An 8,399-nucleotide genomic window follows, 5' to 3' on the forward strand; every position below is an offset into this window, starting at 1 on the left:
GGAAGGGGTTGCCAAGCTTCCAAAAATTACGAATCTCCAGAAATCTCAGCAACTATTTTTTCACCCAAACTGGATGATACTTTCAGGTAATGATCAGTACCCTAAGGCGACTTGGTTCCCCAAATTTCGTTCTTCTATGTTGAAGCGTTCATTTCCAGTAACAGTTTGAATTTTTAGGTTTCACTCTGTTTTCTCCTATATTGATAGATGTATTTGGAACTCTAAATCCAACACGGTTTGTGCTAGCTTCCTGAAACTTGACACAACAAAGTAGTTTCACGTTCTATCTCTAGTTTGTTTCCTCTTGATGTAGCCCTAAGCAGTGACTGGCGAGAAACACTTTCACGGGAAGGGGTTGCCAAGCTTCCAAAAATTACGAATCTCCAGAAATCTCAGCAAATATTTTTTCACCCAAACTGGATGATACTTTCAGGTAATGATCAGTACACTAAGGCGACTTGGTTCCCCAAATTTCGTTCTTCTATGTTGAAGCGTTCATTTCCAGTAACAGTTTGAATTTTTAGGTTTCACTCTGTTTTCTCCTATATTGATAGATGTATTTGGAACTCTAAATCCAACACGGTTTGTGCTAGCTTCTTGAAACTTGACACAACAAAGTAGTATCACGTTCTATCTCTACGTTTTGTTTCCTCTTGATGTAGCCCTAAGCAGTGACTGGCGAGAAACACTTTCATGGGAAGAGGTTGCCCAGTCTCCAAAAATTACGAATCTCCAGAAATCTCAGCAAATATTTTTTCACCCAAACTGGATGATACTTTCAGGTAATGATCAGTACACTAAGGCGACTTGGTTCCCCAAAATTTCGTTCTTCTATGTTGAAGCGTTCATTTCCAGTAACAGTTTGAATTTTTAGGTTTCACTCTGTTTTCTCCTATATTGATAGATGTATTTGGAACTCTAAATCCAACACGGTTTGTGCTACCTTCTTGAAACTTGACACAACAAAATAGTTTCATGTTCTATCTCTACATTGTGTTTCCTCTTGATGTAGCCCTAAGCAGTGACTGGCGAGAAACACGTTCATGGGAAGGGGTTGCCAAGCTTCCAAAAATTAAGAATCTCCAGAAATCTCAGCAAATATTTTTTCACCCAAACTCGATGACACTTTCAGGTAATGATCAGTACTCTAAGGCACTTGGTTCCCCAAATTTCGTTCTTCTATGATTTCACGTTCATTTCCAGTAACAGTTTGAATTTTTAGGTTTCACTCTGTTTTCTCCTATATTGATAGATGTATTTGGAACTCTAAATCCAACACGGTTTGTGCTAGCTTCTTGAAACTTGACACAACAAAGTAGTTTCACGTTCTATCTCTACGTTTTGTTTCCTCTTGATGTAGCCCTAAGCAGTGACTGGCAAGAATCACTTTCATGGGAAGGGGTTGCCAAGCCTCCAAAAACTACGAATCTCCAGAAATCTCAGCAAATATTTTTTCACCCAAACTGGATGATACTTTCAGGTAATGATCAGTACACTTAGGCGACTTGGTTCCCCAAATTTCGTTCTTCTATGTTGAAGCGTTCATTTCCAGTAACAGTTTGAATTTTTAGGTTTCACTCTGTTTTCTCCTATATTGATAGATGTATTTGTAACTGTAAATCCAACACGGTTTGTGCTAGCTTCTTGAAACTTGACACAACAAAGTAGTTTCACGTTCTATCTCTACGGTTTGTTTGCTCTTGATGTAGCCCTAAGCAGTGACTGGCGAGAAACACTTTCATGGGAAGAGGTTGCCCAGTCTCCAAAAATTACGAATCTCCAGAAATCTCAGCAAATATTTTTTCACCCAAACTGGATGATACTTTCAGGTAATGATCAGTACACTAAGGCGACTTGGTTCCCCAAATTTCGTTCTTCTATGTTGAAGCGTTCATTTCCAGTAACAGTTTGAATTTTTAGGTTTCACTCTGTTTTCTCCTATATTGATAGATGTATTTGGAACTCGAAGTCCAACACGGTTTGTGCTAGCTTCTTGAAACTTGACACAACAAAGTAGTTTCACGTTCTATCTCTACGTTTTGTTTCCTCTTGATGTAGCCCTAAGCAGTGACTGGCGAGAAACACTTTCATGGGAAGGGGTTGCCAAGCTTCCAAAAACTACGAATCTCCAGAAATATCAGCAAATATTTTTTCACCCAAACTGGATGATACTTTCAGGTAATGATCAGTACACTAAGGCGACTTGGTTCCCCAAATTTCGTTCTTCTATGTTTTCGCGTTCATTTCCAGTAACAGTTTGAATTTTTAGGTTTCACTCTGTTTTCTCCTATATTGATAGATGTATTTGGAACTCTAAATCCAACACGGTTTGTGCTAGCTTCTTGAAACTTGACACAACAAAGTAGTTTCACGTTCTATCTCTACGGTTTGTTTCCTCTTGATGTAGCCCTAAGCAGTGACTGGCGAGAAACACTTTCATGGGAAGGGGTTGCCAAGCTTCCAAAAATTACGAATCTCCAGAAATCTCAGCAAATATTTTTTCACCCAAACTGGATGATACTTTCAGGTAACGATCAGTACACTAAGGCGACTTGGTTCCCCAAATTTCGTTCTTCTATGTTGAAGCGTTCATTTCCAGTAACAGTTTGAATTTTTAGGTTTCACTCTGTTTTCTCCTATATTGATAGATGTATTTGGAACTCTAAATCCAACACGGTTTGTGCTACCTTCTTGAAACTTGACACAACAAAGTAGTCTCACGTTCTATCTCTACGTTTTGTTTTCTCTTGATGTAGCCCTAAGCAGTGACTGGCGAGAAACACTTTCATGGGAAGGGGTTGCCAAGCTTCCAAAAACTACGAATCTCCAGGAATCGCAGCAAATATTTTATGACCCAAACTGGATGATACTTTCAGGTAATGATCAGTACACTAAGGCGACTTGGTTCCCCAAATTTCGTTCTTCTATGTTGAAGCGTTCATTTCCAGTAACAGTTTGAATTTTTAGGTTTCACTCTGTTTTCTCCTATATTGATAGATGTTTTTGGAACTCTAAATCCAACACGGTTTGTGCTAGCTTCTTGAAACTTGACAGAACAAAGTAGTTTCACGTTCTATCTCTACGTTTTGTTTCCTCTTGATGTAGCCCTAAGCAGTGACTGGCGAGAAACACTTTCATGGGAAGGGGTTGCCAAGTCTCCAAAAATTACGAATCTCCAGAAATCTCAGCAAATATTTTTTCACCCAAACTGGATGATACTTTCAGGTAATGATCAGTACACTAAGGCGACTTGGTTCCCCAAATTTCATTCTTCTATGTTGAAGCGTTCATTTCCAGTAACAGTTTGAATTTTTAGGTTTCACTCTGTTTTCTCCTATATTGATAGATGTATTTGGAACTCTAAATCCAACACGGTTTGTGCTAGCTTCTTGAAACTTCACACAACAAAGTAGTTTCACGTTCTATCTCTACGTTTTGTTTCCTCTTGATGTAGACCTAAGCAGTGACTGGCGAGAAACACTTTCATGGGAAGAGGTTGCCCAGGCTCGAAAAATTACGAATCTCCAGAAATCTCAGCAAATATTTTTTCACCCAAACTGGATGATACTTTCAGGTAATTATCAGTACACTAAGGCGACTTGGTTCCCCAAATTTCATTCTTCTGTGTTGAAGCGTTCATTTCCAGTAACAGTTTGAATTTTTAGGTTTCACTCTGTTTTCTCCTATATTGATAGATGTATTTGGAACTCTAAATCCAACACGGTTTGTGCTAGCTTCTTGAAACTTGACACAACAAAGTAGTTTCACGTTCTATCTCTAGTTTGTTTCCTCTTGATGTAGCCCTAAGCAGTGACTGGCGAGAAACACTTTCACGGGAAGGGGTTGCCAAGCTTCCAAAAATTACGAATCTCCAGAAATCTCAGCAAATATTTTTTCACCCAAACTGGATGATACTTTCAGGTAATGATCAGTACCCTAAGGCGACTTGGTTCCCCAAATTTCGTTCTTCTATGTTGAAGCGTTCATTTCCAGTAACAGTTTGAATTTTTAGGTTTCACTCTGTTTTCTCCTATATTGATAGATGTATTTGGAACTCTAAATCCAACACGGTTTGTGCTAGCTTCTTGAAACTTGACACAACAAAGTAGTTTCACGTTCTATCTCTACGTTTTGTTTCCTCTTGATGTAGCCCTAAGCAGTGACTGGCAAGAATCACTTTCATGGGAAGGGGTTGCCAAGCCTCCAAAAACTACGAATCTCCAGAAATCTCAGCAAATATTTTTTCACCCAAACTGGATGATACTTTCAGGTAATGATCAGTACACTTAGGCGACTTGGTTCCCCAAATTTCGTTCTTCTATGTTGAAGCGTTCATTTCCAGTAACAGTTTGAATTTTTAGGTTTCACTCTGTTTTCTCCTATATTGATAGATGTATTTGGAACTCTAAATCCAACACGGTTTGTGCTAGCTTCTTGAAACTTGACACAACAAAATAGTTTCATGTTCTATCTCTACATTGTGTTTCCTCTTGATGTAGCCCTAAGCAGTGACTGGCGAGAAACACGTTCATGGGAAGGGGTTGCCAAGCTTCCAAAAATTAAGAATCTCCAGAAATCTCAGCAAATATTTTTTCACCCAAACTCGATGACACTTTCAGGTAATGATCAGTACACTAAGGCACTTGGTTCCCCAAATTTCATTCTTCTATGATTTCACGTTCATTTCCAGTAACAGTTTGAATTTTTAGGTTTCACTCTGTTTTCTCCTATATTGATAGATGTATTTGGAACTCTAAATCCAACACGGTTTGTGCTAGCTTCTTGAAACTTGACACAACAAAGTAGTTTCACGTTCTATCTCTACGTTTTGTTTCCTCTTGATGTAGCCCTAAGCAGTGACTGGCAAGAATCACTTTCATGGGAAGGGGTTGCCAAGCCTCCAAAAACTACGAATCTCCAGAAATCTCAGCAAATATTTTTTCACCCAAACTGGATGATACTTTCAGGTAATGATCAGTACACTTAGGCGACTTGGTTCCCCAAATTTTGTTCTTCTATGTTGAAGCGTTCATTTCCAGTAACAGTTTGAATTTTTAGGTTTCACTCTGTTTTCTCCTATATTGATAGATGTATTTGGAACTCTAAATCCAACACGGTTTGTGCTAGCTTCTTGAAACTTGACACAACAAAGTAGTTTCACGTTCTATCTCTACGGTTTGTTTCCTCTTGATGTAGCCCTAAGCAGTGACTGGCGAGAAACACTTTCATGGGAAGAGGTTGCCCAGTCTCCAAAAATTACGAATCTCCAGAAATCTCAGCAAATATTTTTTCACCCAAACTGGATGATACTTTCAGGTAATGATCAGTACACTAAGGCGACTTGGTTCCCCAAATTTCGTTCTTCTATGTTGAAGCGTTCATTTCCAGTAACAGTTTGAATTTTTAGGTTTCACTCTGTTTTCTCCTATATTGATAGATGTATTTGGAACTCGAAGTCCAACACGGTTTGTGCTAGCTTCTTGAAACTTGACACAACAAAGTAGTTTCACGTTCTATCTCTACGTTTTGTTTCCTCTTGATGTAGCCCTAAGCAGTGACTGGCGAGAAACACTTTCATGGGAAGGGGTTGCCAAGCTTCCAAAAACTACGAATCTCCAGAAATATCAGCAAATATTTTTTCAACCAAACTGGATGACACTTTCAGGTAATGATCAGTACACTAAGTTGACTTGGTTCCCCAAATTTCGTTCTTCTATGTTTTCGCGTTCATTTCCAGTAACAGTTTGAATTTTTAGTTTTCACTCTGTTTTCTCCTATATTGATAGATGTATTTGGAACTCTAAATCCAACACGGTTTGTGCTAGCTTCTTGAAACTTGACACAACAAAGTAGTTTCACGTTCTATATCTATGTTTTGTTTCCTCTTGATGTATCCCTAAGCAGTGACTGGCGAGAAACACTTTCATGGGAAGGGGTTGCCAAGCTTCAAAAAATTACGAATCTCCAGAAATCTCAGCAAATATTTTTTCACCCAAACTGGATGATACTTTCAGGTAATGATCAGTACACTAAGGCGACTTGGTTCCCCAAATTTCGTTCTTCTATGTTTTCGCGTTCATTTCCAGTAACAGTTTGAATTTTTAGGTTTCACTCTGTTTTCTCCTATATTGATAGATGTATTTGGAACTCTAAATCCAACACGGTTTGTGCTAGCTTCTTGAAACTTGACACAACAAAGTAGTTTCACGTTCTATCTCTACGGTTTGTTTCCTCTTGATGTAGCCCTAAGCAGTGACTGGCGAGAAACACTTTCATGGGAAGGGGTTGCCAAGCTTCCAAAAATTACGAATCTCCAGAAATCTCAGCAAATATTTTTTCACCCAAACTGGATGATACTTTCAGGTAACGATCAGTACACTAAGGCGAATTGGTTCCCCAAATTTCGTTCTTCTATGTTGAAGCGTTCATTTCCAGTAACAGTTTGAATTTTTAGGTTTCACTCTGTTTTCTCCTATATTGATAGATGTATTTGGAACTCTAAATCCAACACGGTTTGTGCTACCTTCTTGAAACTTGACACAACAAAGTAGTCTCACGTTCTATCTCTACGTTTTGTTTCCTCTTGATGTAGCCCTAAGCAGTGACTGGCGAGAAACACTTTCATGGGAAGGGGTTGCCAAGCTTCCAAAAACTACGAATCTCCAGGAATCGCAGCAAATATTTTATGACCCAAACTGGATGATACTTTCAGGTAATGATCAGTACACTAAGGCGACTTGGTTCCCCAAATTTCGTTCTTCTATGTTGAAGCGTTCATTTCCAGTAACAGTTTGAATTTTTAGGTTTCACTCTGTTTTCTCCTATATTGATAGATGTTTTTGGAACTCTAAATCCAACACGGTTTGTGCTAGCTTCTTGAAACTTGACACAACAAAATAGTTTCATGTTCTATCTCTACATTGTGTTTCCTCTTGATGTAGCCCTAAGCAGTGACTGGCGAGAAACACGTTCATGGGAAGGGGTTGCCAAGCTTCCAAAAATTAAGAATCTCCAGAAATCTCAGCAAATATTTTTTCACCCAAACTCGATGACACTTTCAGGTAATGATCAGTACACTAAGGCACTTGGTTCCCCAAATTTCGTTCTTCTATGATTTCACGTTCATTTCCAGTAACAGTTTGAATTTTTAGGTTTCACTCTGTTTTCTCCTATATTGATAGATGTATTTGGAACTCTAAATCCAACACGGTTTGTGCTAGCTTCTTGAAACTTGACACAACAAAGTAGTTTCACGTTCTATCTCTACGTTTTGTTTCCTCTTGATGTAGCCCTAAGCAGTGACTGGCAAGAATCACTTTCATGGGAAGTGGTTGCCAAGCCTCCAAAAACTACGAATCTCCAGAAATCTCAGCAAATATTTTTTCACCCAAACTGGATGATACTTTCAGGTAATGATCAGTACACTTAGGCGACTTGGTTCCCCAAATTTCGTTCTTCTATGTTGAAGCGTTCATTTCCAGTAACAGTTTGAATTTTTAGGTTTCACTCTGTTTTCTCCTATATTGATAGATGTATTTGTAACTGTAAATCCAACACGGTTTGTGCTAGCTTCTTGAAACTTGACACAACAAAGTAGTTTCACGTTCTATCTCTACGGTTTGTTTCCTCTTGATGTAGCCCTAAGCAGTGACTGGCGAGAAACACTTTCATGGGAAGAGGTTGCCCAGTCTCCAAAAATTACGAATCTCCAGAAATCTCAGCAAATATTTTTTCACCCAAACTGGATGATACTTTCAGGTAATGATCAGTACACTAAGGCGACTTGGTTCCCCAAATTTCGTTCTTCTATGTTGAAGCGTTCATTTCCAGTAACAGTTTGAATTTTTAGGTTTCACTCTGTTTTCTCCTATATTGATAGATGTATTTGGAACTCGAAGTCCAACACGGTTTGTGCTAGCTTCTTGAAACTTGACACAACAAAGTAGTTTCACGTTCTATCTCTACGTTTTGTTTCCTCTTGATGTAGCCCTAAGCAGTGACTGGCGAGAAACACTTTCATGGGAAGGGGTTGCCAAGCTTCCAAAAACTACGAATCTCCAGAAATATCAGCAAATATTTTTTCAACCAAACTGGATGACACTTTCAGGTAATGATCAGTACACTAAGTTGACTTGGTTCCCCAAATTTCGTTCTTCTATGTTTTCGCGTTCATTTCCAGTAACAGTTTGAATTTTTAGGTTTCACTCTGTTTTCTCCTATATTGATAGATGTATTTGGAACTCTAAATCCAACACGGTTTGTGCTAGCTTCTTGAAACTTGACACAACAAAGTAGTTTCACGTTCTATATCTATGTTTTGTTTCCTCTTGATGTATCCCTAAGCAGTGACTGGCGAGAAACACTTTCATGGGAAGGGGTTGCCAAGCTTCAAAAAATTA

This window comes from Spermophilus citellus, assembly GCF_964194105.1.
Source record: "Spermophilus citellus genome assembly, chromosome: 2".
Classification (NCBI taxonomy): domain Eukaryota; kingdom Metazoa; phylum Chordata; class Mammalia; order Rodentia; family Sciuridae; genus Spermophilus; species Spermophilus citellus.